Below are 16,477 nucleotides of genomic sequence, written 5' to 3'. Positions count from 1 at the left end.
TCTCCTTGCATTGACTATTACAATAGTTCTATTTATCTCTACATGATAGTCATCAAAAAACTGTGTTCAGGATTCTAACCCCTACTTTTGCCTCTCACCTGTCTTTAGCAATTTTCAGTGTTTCTGCTGTCTTCCATCTCAATTTTCCTTTCCTTTTTATGTCCATTATTGTCGTTTTTTCATTCTTCCCAAATGATATTTGAAGTCTCAGTCCACAGATCTGCTGGTTCTTGGTCAATTAAGTTTAACAGTGCAAATCTGTGTTTTATGTGGACTTTAAATCCATCAGGAATGTCATTATGTTATATTTTGGCACTATGATTCTTTCAGTGTTCTTCAGTTTTACTCTAATGTTTGATATTAGCAATCCGTGGTCAGTACCACAATCTGCTCCTGGTCTTATTTTGGCACAGAGAATACAGTTTCTCCATCTCCTGCTTCCAATTATATAGTCTATTTGATTTCTATATTGGCCATCTGGTTATGTCCATGTATACAATCATCTGTTCAGTTGTTTGAAGTATGTGTTTGTGATGGACAAGTTGTTGGCTTACTCCTCAAAAAATATAACCCCCAGTGCTTGCTTTAGCAGCACATATACTAAAATTGGAACAATACAGAGAAGATGAGCATGGCCCCGCACAAGGATGACAAACAAATTCATGAAGCATTCCACATGTTTTTAAAAAATATAATACCCGGCTCTTCCCAAATAAATTTAAGAAAATCCAGTGTCTCCCACAAGTTCTAATAGCATTTTGTTGACTACCATGGGGGAGCCTATAGTTTTTCTTATCTCCTGATCCAGATCATTAAGAAAATGTGTCTATATGCACCTAAGTTCAGAGTGGTAGCTATGCCATTGTTACCCATTAGCAATAGAACTGTCCAGACACTTCCTTATAGGCAGGACCACTAGTGATGCCAAGTAGTTCAAGACTGAGGATTCTCATCTCTAGTTAGAGGTTCTGGTGTTTTATATCTGGAAAATAAAAGGCACTGAAGCAAGTACTTTAACATTACCCTATACCACCAATGCAATTGTGGTCAACATGGCTAAGATTCTGTCCCTGTGTCACCAATGCCATCACTTCCAGGAGGACTCAGTGTCTCTTGAGATCTTGCTTCTTTTTCTTTTTCTTTTTCTTTTCTTATATGTTTTTATTGAAGGGAGAAGGAGAGAGAGAAACATTGATGAAAGAGAAACACTGATTGGCTTCCTCCTGCACACCCACTACTGGAGATAGAGCCCCCAACCCGGGCATGTGCCCTGACTGGGAATCAAACCAGCAACTTCTCTGTGCATGGAATGACACTCACCCTACTGAACCACACTAGCCAGGGCACTGCTTATTTTTCATTGCAGGCCCTTTGCTTTCAGGCTAAGGATAGCCAGGCTGACTTATAATCTAAGAGGCAAATGCAAAAATACTTCCTTCTAACAATAACATATTGGGCTTGACCCAACTTCTGTACTTCTATCTTCTCCTCCCTTAGGAGAAATTGTTTCTTCATAGCAAAACAGACCCTGCTGTGCAGCCCACTCTCAGACTTATGCAGATATTCTTCTAGCCTAGCTTGCTACATTCTTCTATCCTAGTTTTCTCCAATTCCTAGGGAATGGGCAACTAATATGAGAAAGAAACTGACTAGTTGATCATTTTTGTAGCACAGTCTCTGTAAGAACCTGAATATGACCGTTATTATTATAAGCCTACTGGCCAAACTGGGCAGAGTTGGCATACAAAAATCCTCGTAAATAGTCTTGAATTTCTATTTATTTTTCTTCATATTACACTAACATCAACCTATAGTTGCATTTGATAAAGATAAAAGAATGCTTCATACTTGGGAACTGTAGCTTGAAGGGTCAGTGTCAGTGCTACAGTTTGCATTTGAATCATCTGTTGAAAGCTTTCTTTGCTGGAAGCTTAAATGCTTCCTATCCAGCTTTGTTTGGGCTGTTACCTTATCAGACATGTTAGGAGGGGTGGTACTGTGTCAGTAGTTTTCAGAGAGCACTATAGAAATAAATCAGAACTCCAGACTTTACTCTTAGCTCCTGTCATACATTGGGCATTTTCAGTTTAGGGGGTAGAAGGAAAACTGAGAAAAGTTGCATTTCAGTTGTTTCTCCAGCTGTCTCAGAAAACTCATACTATTTTCTAAAAAAATAGTTTAAAAGAGTCCTTGCCAGTTTGTCTCAGTGGATACAGCATTGGTTTGCAGACTTAAAGGTCCCAAGTTGATTCAGGTCATGCCCGGGTTGCAGGCTCAATCCCCAGTAGGGGGTGTGCAGGAGGCAGCCGATCAATAATTCTCTCTCATCATTGATGTTTCCATCTCTCTCCCTCTCCCTTCCTCTCTGCAATCAATAAAAAAAAATATTTTTTAAAAAAGAAAAGAAAATAGTTTAAAAGAGACAATTTCCTACCAATCCTTTTCATGCTACAGGAATAAGATACATTTGTAGGACATAGAGCACAGAAGTATGCTCACCTCCTCGTCCTGTTAGCATGGTGACACGTCCTTCCTGTTTATCGCTCTTGAGGATATCAACTTTTCCACACTTCAGTTCCTGGAACTCTTTGATGTCACAGCTTTCTCTGTTTTCCCTCTCCAACTTTTCTCCACCACTGGGGTCCAAACTGAGACTGGAAAGACAAGGATCTTACTTTCAGTTCAAATATGAAGTTCTCCGACACAAAACTCATCTAAAAGACAGAAGAAACAGAAGATTCAAAACTGAAGGATTACATAAGCAGAAAACCAAAATAGGAGTGAGAAGAGCTCTTTCGCAGACACAGCCCCAAATCTTTAAACAGACTTAGGGGCAAACGTGTGCAACTATAGGAGGTGCTATGGGAGTAATAAGGAGAGATAATTTGATCAGGTAATACCTGGATTGGATTTTAATCCTTGCACAGGGCAGGAGATTAGGGTTTGGAATTTGAATTTTTTTAAATATATTTTATTGATTTTTTACAGAGAGGAAGGGAGAGGGATAGAGAGTTAGAAACATCAATGAGAGAGAAACACTGATCAGCTGCCTCCTGCACACCTCCTACTGGGGATGTGCCCGCAATCAAGGTACATGCCTTTGACCGGAATCGAACCTGGAACCTTTCAGCCCGCAGGCCGACGCAGTATCCACTGAGCCAAACTGGTTAGGGCTGGAATTGAAATCTTGCTTAAAGGCCTTTTGTGGAGGAGTTGTTCCCAACATGTAAAGAGGAACAAAGAAGGGGGGGGAAATGGCTCAAGAGCCCAGGGAGCCGACATGCAAGCTCATCCTGGCTTATACTTTGAGTGAAAACAATTGTTAAAAGAGAAACCAACTCCTTTGGCCTGCAACTTTTCAGAATAGAAAGCCACATGGTATCAGAGAATCCCTAAACTGAGAACCAAACATAAATGTTGGTCTTCAGCCAGTTACACACTTAAGTACCTGGCAGAGTTGAATGCAAAATTGTCCTGCAGAGACTGTAGTGGATAATGTCAGTGTCAGTGCTTCACCCAGATTCCTGGATCTATTTTTACTGTTTCTTGGGAGGGGAATCCCCTCTTTCGCATGCTTTCCTATCCAGCACCTACTGGGTCTCCTTTTTCAGGAAACTGCTCTCCAAACACATCCCCCTACTCACCCACTTTGCATAGCTCCCTAGCCTCAGTTACAACTCTGTGGCATAGCTTTTAAACTCCGGAGTCCCCTGCAGGATCAGCCTGAGATCATTTTCTGTGGGACTTTGCCTGAGATCATACCGTGTTTGGATTTCTCCTCTCCTCTGACCTATTTCCCCCAACCCTTTGCCAGTTTCCCTGGAACACTTCCTTAATAAGCACTACCATCGAATCCTCATCTCAAGTGTCTGTTCTAAGGAACGTGACCCAACACATTCCCATGGGATCCTCTCAGGAAAATAAACAAGTACCTCTAAAGACGAACTCGCTAGAAAAAAATTACAGAACATACAAGAGAGCACGGCTGGCATGGCTCAGTGGTTGAGCATCAACCTATGAACCAGGAGGTCATGGTTTGAGTCCCAGTCAGGGTACATGGCCGGGTTGCAGGAGGGGGAATGCAGGAGGCAGCTGATCAATGGTTCTCTCTCATCTTTGATGTTTCTATGTCTCTCTCCATCTCCTTGATGGTGAATATAAGACATTGTTGGGGGGGCTAGCAATCTGAATCTGTGCCAATAATCTGCCTTCTAATGCACACTCCTGTTAGCCGATAATTAACTCCATTGATGCCTGTCCTGCTTTGCAGAATCTGTTTTCCAGAATGCTCCCTTTTTGCAGAGGCCATAAACCATGAACCATACACAAACCCCAGAGGGGGTTATCAGTGCTGGCGCCAAGACAGGCCTTTGGGTGTGGTCTCATGTCCCCCATCCCAACCAAAGGGCTTTTCACAAAGCCTGCGAAAGGTCCAGAAGCCTGATCCATATTTGGGGGATAAAGAAACCAAAGGGTATAAAGGAAAATCTTCCTCCATATTCACTCACTCAGGATTTGGAGAACTGACCCCCCCGAGTCACTGTATTAGTACATCTGAAAATAAATGGGTTTATCCTAGATCTCTGAGTACTCCCTGTGTATTTCTCGGTTGCCTGGTAAATTCTGTAACATCCTTTCCTCTCTTAAATTAATAAAAATATATTTTAAAAGACATACAAGAGAATAAAAGCCATCTGAGATAGAGTCTGCAGACACAATAATAAATTATTGCTACTAAGGACTCAGGATAATGTAAAAACAACTTGACAGAATATGTAAATTGCCCAGGATATACATGGAGAAAAGCAAAAATGGAAAGTATAACTATAAGATATGAAAACAGCCCAAGTGCCCATCAGTAGATGATTGGATAAAAAATCTATGATTCATTTACACAATGGAATACTACTTGGCAGTAAAAAAAGAAAAAAGGAAAGAAAAAGAAAAGAAAAGAAAAGGAAGACAAAAAGAGAAAATCTTACCTTTTGTGACAACATGGATGGACCTGGAGATTATTATGCTAAGTGAAATAAGCCAGTCAGAGAAAGACAAATACAATATGCTCTCATGTATATGTGGAATCTAATGAAAAAAATAAACTGATACACAAAATAGAAACAGAGGTGTGGATGCGTAGAACTGTCAGAGGGGAGGGGGTTTGTGAGGCTGAATGAGAGAAGGTAAAGGGATTAAGATACATATTAATATATCCTGGCATGGCTCAGCAGTTGAGTGTCAACCTATTATCCAGGAGTTCATGGTTCAATTCTCCTGACTGAGTTGCCAGCTCAATCTCCAGTCCGGGGTGTACAGGAGGCAGCCGATCAATGATTCTATCTCATCATTGATGTTTTTATCTCTCTCTCCCTCTCCTCTCCTCTATGAAATCAATAAAAATATATTTTTTAAAAAACACATAGATGATTTTGCACACCAATGTCACCCCAATAAATTCAATAATTAAAAAAAAGAGATGTAGATAAACAATGAGCAGTTTCTTCATAGGTCTAAGAGTAGCTCCTGAGAAGAGAATAAAAAATAGTGGAGAGGCAGTATCTGAAGCAAGAATGTCTGATTAATGTATAGAGGTCGTGAAAGAGAAGACACAACACAATTCCTATATGAGATAAATAAAAAAATAAGTGCATCTGAAAGAGACATTGCACAGCACAAAAGCAAAGAGAATACCTTAGAAGTGACCAGAAAAGAAAGACAGATTAGGTGTAAAGAAACAATAATCAGACTACCAGAAGTATGTAATTGATAGCAGCAACTGAGGTGAGAAGACAGCAATACAATGTCTTCAAAGTGAAAAATGACTGTAAACATCAACCAAATTCAACTAAAATACAGTTGAATTTTGAAAGTTCGCTTCACGCCAGTTTGTTTTTACAAAAGACCTACATTAGTACCTGTTCCCACTAACCAAAAGAAATCCAAAGAGGATTTTCGCTTTTATGGAAAAAGGTAAAAAGCAAAAATAGTGTGATGTGTCCTAAGGTAATTGCTTCTTTGCATAATGCTATTTCAGCTTCTAAGAGCTCCCAGAGGCTCACTCTACTTTCAGATAGCAGGGGAAAGAGAAAATAAAGGCAGTTTTACACAGCAACGTGAGATTTTTGTAATATCTGCCTTCGGTGGCTTCTTCTTGTACTACAGACCAGGATCTACGACGTCCTGTCTCCCTGTCTGACCCCACTTCCTTCTGCTCTTCCTCTGGCTCCCTGACCTTCTTTGTGTTCCTTCAACATGCCAAGCTCCTTCCTCTTGTAAGACCTTTGCACTTGCACTTTCCTCTGCCTGGAATACTCTGCCCTTACATTCCAAAAGCATCCACTGCATTCATGTTGCATTTTCAAAGATGTTTATTGCAGGTCAGTTATGTCCCTGTCACTGCCTTAGGCACTGGCGATACAGCACTGAACAGAACAGACAAAAGTCTCTGCTACTGTGGAGTCTAGGTCCTGGCAGCTGACAGCTTTATCAGTCAGGTCTTTCCTGATCACCAATCTAAATGTGAACATTATTCATTGTTTGTCTTCCTACTTATTCTATCTCTTCCTCCTAGTGCGTGACTTCTTTGATAGGTGGGACCTTGTCTACCTTGTTCATCACTGTACTCCAAGAGCATGCAATGACGCCTGAAACTATTGTGTGTTCAGGAAACACTTGTCAAAGGAATTAAAGTTAAAATGAATGTTGAAAATCAACTTTAAAAATGAATGTTGAAAGAATGAGTTCATGGAAGGTGTCCCAGAGGAGAAAAGGGTTATAATTCTACTTAAGAAAAACATAAATTGCATTCAGAAAAGGTGTGTGTGTGTGTGTGTGTGTGTGTGTGTGTCTACAAGCAGAAAAAAAGGCCCCATATAAAGGTTAGAGAATGGATATCATGACAGAAGAATAAGGGATTAGATAGTCAGGCAGGACCTAGATCTAAGGCTGTGTGTCACCCAAAGGAGTTAACATTTTGTCTTATAAAACGAAAGTAGTGTGTATGCTGACCATTTGTTTTAACATAAGATGGTAACTTTAAATCTATGTTTTGTGATTTAATTTAAAAAGTAAAGAATGTTTCTACTTTGTTGGAATAAAAAGACCTGTTTAGTTATTTATTTTTATAAACTCAATTTTAATTAACATAATATTTTATGATTTCATAGTCTATCTGATTGGTAAAAAAAAAGACATTTTATTAATAATCAACTTCATATGATGCTTTCTATAAACAGAAATATTAATATAGGTATATATCAAGCATTGGAACCCAGTTATATACAAACTTAAAATGTATTTTTCCCTAACTAGTATCAAGTTTATGAGCCCACTTGAGTCTGGGTGGTGAATTTTTCAACATCATCATTATATTTGTCGTGTAATGAAACATAACATGTTTCGTATGTTCAAGGCACTATTCTAACCCATTTAATTTTCTCCAAAAACACCTTGATGCAGGGACAATTGCTCTAGGTCGTTTAGCTAATGAATGGAGTAACCAGGACTCAAATGCAGTAGTTTGGCTTGTAGCCTGTGAACCACGACTCCATGCTGATTTAATCCTTCCTGTGGAATTTCATTTCTCCCACTGCGTTTTCTCCCCTAATCTTTTTATGCAAACATGTACCGTCCAGCTTTAAGTCATCATCTCCAGATCCCTGATTTTCCTCTGTCCTCTTCCAATTCTGTTTCTCCTTACAGGCTTCAGAATTGGAGCTTCTGGCCAAAGACAAAGTCCTAGTCAGGTGCTTTGAGAGGATGGGAGGGGGTCCCTGACCTCAATCAGACCCAGTCTGATGTCAGTTTTGTCTCTACTGATGTAAGGGGTCTCCCTGTAGGAGACATAGGAGGTTTTCTTGGCCAGCGTGCATCTCCCATGGACTCTCACCAGTGGTGCACACATCCTTCTGGGTGTACTTCTGCTGAACAACAATCTAAGTCGCTCTTGTCCTTCTGCTCAATGTTCTCTCTTTTAAGCGGAATCATGAGCACCAGCTTCCATGCCCTCTAGGAACAGGGATATGGTGGCCTGCTCACCCCCTTATCATAGGCACGCTGTGCTAGTCCCATGTCCTGCTGGCCTCCTGCTTTAATGAATCTCCTACTTTCAGAAATGTCCAGATGGAAAATCAATGACATTCCTACCACTTTGTAAAGCCAATGGTAAGGTGTGCCATAATTTAGAAATAGAAACTTTCTTTGTGCCTAAAATGTGAACCCATCATGTCTTTTGTTCTGAGCTGTGAGTTTAGCAAGGCCTCCACACCAGTCAGTAATGCCTGGGAGTTACTGGAAAGGATCTGAGTTGGTACATCATTTCCTCATGTCCACATCAACACATTCATGTTATGAAACCACGATAGGAAGTGACATCAATATCACTTGCATCAGCATAAGGAATTACAGGAACTTTATAGGGTATTAGTGACTACTGGTAATAAACACATCCTATTTATACACTCAGCTCTAATAAGTTCACATTAAAACCATCACTTTTCAAAGTTAAGAGCACTATGAACCAAGCTCTCTCTTTGGGTAATAAGTTTACTATTTAAAAATATGTTTTTATTGATTTTTAGAGAGAGAAAGAGGTAGAGGGAGAAGGGAGAGAGATAGAAACAAAAGGCTGCCTTCTGCATGCAACCTGGACATGTGCCCCGACTGGGAATCAAACCAGCAACCTCTTGGTGTATGGGTCAACACTTAACCACTGAGCCACACCGACCAGACTGTAGCTTACTAATTTTTCTATAAAATGTCAAATGCCAAAAACTACAAATTTTTATTAGCTAATATACACTTCTAGTATTTGTATTAAATTTTAAAATAAAGTTAATTTTGTTTGTGTCACTTCTGACCATCTCTATTATATAAATACTAGAGGCCCAGTGCACGAAATTTGTGCACTGGGGGGTGGTGTCCCTCAGCCCAGCCTGCACCCTCTCCAATCTGGGACCCCTTAGGGAATGTCCGACTGCTGATCGGACATCCCTCTCACAATCCAGGACTGCTGGCTCCTAACCATTCACCTGCCTGCCTGCTTGATTGCCCCTAACCACTTCTGCCTGCCAGCTTGATTGACACCTAACTGCTGCCCTGCCAGCCCGATTGCCCCCAACTGCCCTCCCCTGCTGGCCATCTTGTGACAACATGGGGGCGGCCATCTTGTGACGATGTGGTGTGGCCATCTTGTGACAACGTGGGGGTGACCATCTTGTGATGCAAGGGTGTGAGGGTCAATTTTCATATTACCTCTTTATTATATAGGATATTATAGTGTGATGATCAAAGAATTAAGCATTAGTATACTACTTGGCTCATGTTGAGCCTATTTTCTAATTTGAAAAATATGATTGACCCTACCTACCTCATTAGGGTCTTTGTTTTCAGGGTTCTCCTTATTAAGAGCAGGTCATAATTATATTGTTCTTAGCCAAAGCTCTTCTACCTACTTATTCATGCCTTACCCCTGCTTATTAGCAAAACTTGGCAGCAAAGCCGTTAAAGTCCTTGAGAGTAATATTTCTCAGCTTCCTGGATACTGTTTAGTGTGTAGACTTAAAAAATCACAGTCTTTTAAAAATATTTTAATTGATTTCAGAAAGGAGGGGTCGGGGAGAGAGGTAGAAACATCAATGATGAGAGAGAATCACTGATCAGCTGCCTCCTGCATGGCCCTCACGGCGATCAAACCCACAACCCAGGCATGTGCCCTGACTGAGAATTGAACTGTGACCTGGTTCCTATGTCAACACTCAACCACTGAGCCGTGCAGGCCAGACGAAAAGTCACAATCTTGAAAACAATCCCCTTAAAAAGAGTTCAGCTATCCAAAGCAGCACCCCCAACTCCCACCATCCAACTCACTTAGAAAGTGCTTTCCTGCCTGGCTATAGAAGTTGCCACTATCACAGACTGTTAGACCTCCTACTACTCAGCCATTCATTTCTGAAATTTTGCAATTTTTAATATTCCTAGAATGAATGTGAAGCTCAAATTTTCAGTTTTTGTTCTGCACTATTGCTCCCCCTAGTGTTGACTGAGTGCATAGGTTTATGATTGAGGTCTGGTTCCTACTTCCAAGAGCAAAGTGCTTCATTGAAATGATGTTAGGAGTTTTAAAAATCTGACAGTCGGTGCACATTTTCTTTTTTATTCCCCCTTTTCTATTTTTTTCTTGGCTTTTCCACCCATTTACTCTTCCATATGCACTTTAAAGTCATTTCATTTTTGAGTTAAAAAATTAAGATTCAAAATTGCACTTTAATTTTTGAAACAGAATAATAAATCTTGGCTCGGGCACATTCATTGTTTGCTCGTGAATCTACTTCAAGTTATTTAGTTAGAGGGTAATATTTAATAATGACATAAGCACTTGTAAATCTATCACCCAAAACAAAAACTAGAACCTTGATAATAATTGTTCCATCCTCAGGATTTCCCTACCCGAGGCCACACCATCATTGCAATTCTAACTATAATCAAAGATATTTTTCAACTTCATTTTAATTTAATTTATTCAAATTTTATTTTATATGCCCAAAAAAAGATCCTCAATAATTCTAAATATTATGCAGTTTTAAACATATTATGGCAGAGATTTCTAGCTGCCAATACTAATATCCATTCTCCCTTTTACTTATTTAATAGAACAATATTGGTTTGATTCAAGACAAAATTTTCAGTTAAAAAACTACATTTCCCAGTCCCCCTTGCAGCTAGGTATGGCCTATGGATAATTTCTGGCCAATGGGACATAAGTGAAAGTTGTTAGATGACACTCCTAGAAAGGTTTATTAAAGTGGGGGTATACATCTAGGGTTCATGCATCATTCAACATTCACCTTCTTGCCTTCAGACTGTGGATATGAAAGCTGGAGCTCAAGCAGCCATTATAAACTCAGGAGGAAATTGGACGATAGAAAACCATTCTCTAAGGATAACAAAGCAGAAAGAGATAAGAAGCCTGATAATTGCACAACCATGTCACCACCAGACTGCCTATCTCTAGACTTCTTTTTAGTGAAAGATAAAGATATCTATCTTGTCTATGCAGCTTTTATTTTCAGTCTCTGTCACTAGCAGCAATATCCATTTCATAACTGATACACTACTGTAAAGGGAAGATTCATTTCATAGTTTGGGATTTTTTATGTAGGAAAGTTATTTATTATTTTCAAAACTAGACATCTTACCAAACTGTTATTAACAACAAAGTGCCATATATCAGTGATAGACTGACATGAATAGAACATCTTAAAGTTGTATATTGTAACTTCTGATTTTTTAATTTGAGAAATTAATGGTTTTGTTTTTATTTGTATTATAACTTGAGAACCTACTGAGCTCTTTTGTTGTTTTAGTAGTTTTGATGTTGAAACCTTTGACTTTTAAAGTTAGTCATCTGATCATCTGGAAATAAAAATAATGTTTTTTTTCTCTCCTAATTATTGTGCTTGCATTTATTCTCAGGGTTTTAAAAATTCTCTTTATTGGCTCAATGTTCTAAAAGTCAATTCTGCTTTTTGCTAGTTTTTGGTACTATTTTTATTGGGGGAGGGGTACTATTTTTTATTCTGCTTTGGCTACTTGATCTATATGATGAACTCTCGATTTTTGTGGCTGACAGGAAAAAATAAAATTTCCAATCTAAAGTAATGCCAGCATTTCTGATTTTAAAGTGATCAATTCAGTATTTAAATTCAGTTGCTCAAGATTTTCTCTCTTACTACTCCAATCCTTCTCCTTCTTCTTTCTCTTCTCATTCTTCTTCTTAATCCCTGTCCTTAGAGTAATCTTAAATTTCCAAAGAACATATTACCTACATATTAATTACAGAAGTATTACTTACAGAATATTTATATAGTCTCTAGCCTCTGCTATACTGTCACTTATCACATCTAGGCTCTTTATTGCCATCATGACACCAGTGATCACTGCTGAAATCCACATACGCTAAATCCTCTTCATTCCAACCTCAAATCTTTTTAGGTCTTCCAGTCACCTGTCATTTGGAAGCTTAAGAAAAATGTGTTTGTCTTACCACATAGCTTATGACAATAACGACCCACTAATGACAATAAGGACTAAGTTTGAAAGGCTCTTTGCATCTTGGGAAAGTCCCCAGCAGGGGCAACAAGACAGAATAATTAGTTGAGGCTCATGTGAGAATAACTGAAATTCTGCTAATGGTGGATTTTGCTCTGCAGCTTTTAGCAAAGAAGAACGTACTGTGAGTAGTGACTCCTCCTCACTTTCCTCCCACAGAATAAGGTTTATATTAATTGATCAAGTTTTCCCCCTAATCCCAAGTTTTTAAAGTTGTTTTCCTCAATTCACGTCTTTCCATTATATTCTCCATATGGAAAACTCATCATAGTTTTGCTACCGTGAGAATGTCATGTTGCTTAAAACAGATGTTAATGACAATTTGATTAAAAGGAAACCTCAGAAAAGTCAAAATGACTGTGGGAAAGAGTGTTAATACTTTTGGGGTTAGAAAAATATAACTATGTTGTATTGACACACTTGGAGGACTTATGTAAAAAGTATTCCTTTGGCTGTTTGTTCATGTGAAAAAGACTTGTAAACCAATCCCAAAGGTTTCTATACTCAGGAGACATTTTCTTAAATGATTGGTTTTGAAAACTTTCTGGGGAGAGACAACATAAATATCCTTCCCTGTTATCCTAGACTATTTTCTCTTGTCCCCTTATAGTCTACATTTGAAGTACCAGATAGTTTATACATTGGTTATAGTCTATGGTTGTAGAGAAAGGAAGGGGGAGAACCCAAATGGGACTGAATAAAATACTTGCTAAGGACCTAGATTCTGCTTTTTAAAGATCCCCTTCATTTAGTTCAGAGAATCTTCTGGGCTGTGACTAATTTCCTCCATCTCAGCTCAGTGCCACTGAGCCTCTAGTAAGGTCTTCTGATGCAGGAATTTCTACTATTGAGAGATTTTACTGGACCTATTCATGGATTCTTTCCTCGCAGTGTTTTCTCAACCCCATAGACAGCTTCTCTCCAGTTGAAAGATACAGAATAAGTAATATTTCTCAGGATCTTGTCAGTTTCCTTTGTGTTTTTCAATGAGGTGCTGGGAGAGAAGCCTCGTGACCTCAGGTTCTTTGACTCCCATTATCAAAAAATAAAACTTTTGCCCAGCCGGTGTCTCAGTGGTTGAACATTGACCTATGAACCAGGAGGTCATGGTTCCATTCCCAGTCAGGGTCCATGCCCAGGTTGCCAGCTCAATCCCCAGTGGTGGGTGTGCAGGAGGCAGCTATCGATGATTCTCTCTCCTTGATGTTTCTATATCTCTCTCCCTCTCCCTTCCTCTCTGAGATAAAAATGAAAATACATTTTAAAAAAGTAAAATAAATTTCTTGAAGTGTATACCCTGATCTTGTCCTGTGATTGGTTTCTTCTGGTGAATCCTTGGCTTGGCTTTATCGTTATTGTTTTTGCCTACTTTCCCTTGGGTATGGAGGCATAAGGTTCTAGGCCACTACATCACTATGCTATCATGAATTGCAAATATCCCCACTTTATTCTTTCCATGCAGTAAACCTCAATGAGGAATTCAGGCTTCAGGGGAGAGTTTAAGTAGAGGATACAAATGAGAACCCATGAGCCAGTAATAATTTGCCTGGACCATAAGATGATAAATTGAAGTATCTAATTGTCTTATTCATCGTTGCTTTTTACATAGAATAGGAAGAGTAAAAAAGCAAGTTCATGTGTTAGAGTGTTTAAAACTCTCCCCATCAGCAACATATTTTGGTACACTTGGATTAAATCTACATTATATAAACAAAGGAAAATAAAGTTATGGTCAATTATCAGTTGAATTTAGGCAATGAATAAGCTAGCTGCTAATTATCTGTCTTAGCTATTTCCTTTGACTAAATCCATTGGATAATTGCCCAGCACACTTGTAACTTAGCTTGCCATGAATTTCCAAAGAATTAGAATCTAATTTATAATTTAAAAGTCTAATGTATGAGCACACACATGCAAATGCACACACAGGGAAAGAAAGAGACTGAAACTGGGAAGACAAGTGAACCTTTATACAATACCTTTAATTATATAAAGATAAATTTTATCCTAATTCCTTGCTTAATGACACATAAAACATAATTTATAAATAACTCAACCTGTAAAACTATTGAATTAGGAAATTATTAGCATGCTAGAAGCCTTCTTCTCTTAATTTAAATTTCACAGCTAAATCTACTGTAAAGGTAAAATACCTAATTATATTAAAAGTCAAGGTTACCATTATCATTTATATGACAGTACACATACACTTTCCCTGTACCTTGGAATCACACAGATGTTCATAGCTCTAGGACCTCAAAGGGAGTTGCTTTATATCTCCACGTGTTACAGACGCTGTAAAATGAGATAATGTGCTAGTAGCCAGGAGCAAATAAATAGACCTCCAGCACCAGCATCCAGAGACTCAGCTTGTTTCCCACTATTCTCTTTCTAATCTTAGGGATTTAAGACAAAAGATAGTGCTCGCTTCGGCAGCACATATACTAAAATTGGAACGATACAGAGAAGATTAGCATGGCCCCTGCGCAAGGATGACATGCAAATTCGTGAAGCATTCCATATTTAAAAAAAAAAAAAAGACAAAAGATAGTGATGATTCAGGACAAGCAAAAAAGCTGATTGGTTTATGCTCTCTGTCTTTCAAAGGATTGTTTATTCAGTGGTTCTCAACCTTCCTAATGCCGTGACCCTTTAATACAGTTCCTCTTGTTGTGGTGACCCCCAATTTCATTGTTACAAATTGAACATAATTAAAGCATAGTGATTAATCACAAAAACAATATGTAATTATATATGTGTTTTCCGATGGTCTTAGGCAACTCTTGTGAAAGGGTTGTTCGACCCCCAAAGGGGTCGTGACCCACAGGTTGACAACCGCTGGTTTATATATACACTAGAGGCCTGGTGCACAAAATTTGTGCATGGGGGTATGTGTCTCTCAGCCCAGCCTGCACCTTCTCCAATCTGGGCCCCCTCGAGGGGTGTCGACTGCCTGTTTAGGCCCAATCCTGGTGGGCAGTTGGACATCCCTCTCACAATCCAGGACTGCAGGCTACCAACCACTCGCCTGCCTGTCTGGCTGATTGTCCCTAACTGCTTCTGCCTGCCAGCCTGATCAACGCTTAACTGCTCCCCTGCTGGCCTGATTGCCCCTAACTGCCCTCCCCTGTCAGGCTGGTCGCCCACAACTGCCCTCCCTTGCTGGCCATCTTGTGGTGGCCATCTTGTGTCCACTTGGGGTGGCCATATTTGACCACATGGGGCGGCTATCTTGTGTGTTGGAGTGATGGTCAATTTGCATATTACTCTTTTATTAGATAGGATGTGTGTCTTTTATAAATGTGCTCTGTAGGGTTTTATTAAATTAATTCTTACCCACACTGGGAAAAGAATAAAGAAAAGAGGCTTTCTTTAAGGCATGGCAAAAGGAAAAGCAAATTTTACAGGCTTTCAGGCTAATTGGATCATTAATCAAACACTATGTTGAAGCCTGGTTTTCCGTTTCCCATTCAAACAACACTGCAAAAGTATCCCCTTTCCCTGTCTGTTCTATAGAGCATATATATCCTAGATATATGGTACTTTTAAGAGTCTTGGAAGAAATTATGTCAACAAAAAAGCATAATTGATTTCCTGGAAAAGGAAGAATTAAACACACACACACAGATTTCTCTTAAAATCATGTTTGTTTAAGAGAAGTGTTTGACCTTAATTAGTATATTGATAAAGTTCCCCTTTCAAGTGGAATTAAGGCTTTGGGAAATTCAAGGCTACTCTAGAAAATACAAAGATATTCTCAAGTAGCAATTACAGATAAAGCAAAAAATGCTTTTTAATAACAGATTACATTTGTGATCAAATTTTAAACATTTGAGCACTTTTTTAATATTGTCATATTTGGTTACTATTTACAACATCTTGACTCTGAGTCCCAGGGCCACCATTTAGTTGATGAGTAACCATGGCAAGTTAGTTAATTTCTAAATTTTTTCCCCCTGAATGGCAGGAACAATATTGGCTTCTTTAAAGAGTTGCTATAAAGAGTAGATAAGATGATATATGGACAAGCACTTGACATAGACCTGTCATGAAGTAACGGTCAATAAGTTTCTCAATAGGCTTTGCTATAGGGTGAAGTCTGTAGCTCAAAAGATAGCTATTAAAATTTTATGTAAAGTGAGTCCTGATAGCATAAAAGGATCAGATTTTTCTCATTCTTAGAAATACGCTGGTTGTGGGACCCTACAGGACTCTGATAATATAATGATTAAAACATGTATCAAAAAATCAGAATACCTCCTTGAGCCTTTCGATGTTTATCCATACTCCAAATATGTTTCTGTTTAGAAGGAAGCATACCTTCAATTTCCTAGGAGTATAATAAAGTTACATAACAACAAAGGTTATCTCC

General features: G+C 38.9%; 2 non-coding genes across 2 annotated transcripts; both read left to right on the top strand.

Moving 5' to 3' along the window:
- Window positions 1-576: 576 nt before the first annotated feature.
- Window positions 577-682, top strand: LOC139007758 (U6 spliceosomal RNA). Its single transcript, XR_011470921.1, has one exon. It is a non-coding gene; the product is annotated as a U6 spliceosomal RNA (small nuclear RNA).
- Window positions 683-14,525: 13,843 nt separating this feature from the next.
- LOC139007727 (U6 spliceosomal RNA) lies at window positions 14,526-14,632 on the top strand. Its single transcript, XR_011470892.1, has one exon. It is a non-coding gene; the product is annotated as a U6 spliceosomal RNA (small nuclear RNA).
- The last annotated feature ends 1,845 nt before the right edge of the window (window positions 14,633-16,477 follow it).

The sequence above is a fragment of the Myotis yumanensis genome, unplaced genomic scaffold, assembly GCF_028538775.1.
Source record: "Myotis yumanensis isolate MYYU_CA2020_CCGP unplaced genomic scaffold, mMyoYum1.0.hap1 SCAF_3, whole genome shotgun sequence".
NCBI classification, from domain to species: Eukaryota; Metazoa; Chordata; class Mammalia; order Chiroptera; family Vespertilionidae; genus Myotis; species Myotis yumanensis.
This window is presented reverse-complemented; position numbering and strand designations above follow the sequence as displayed.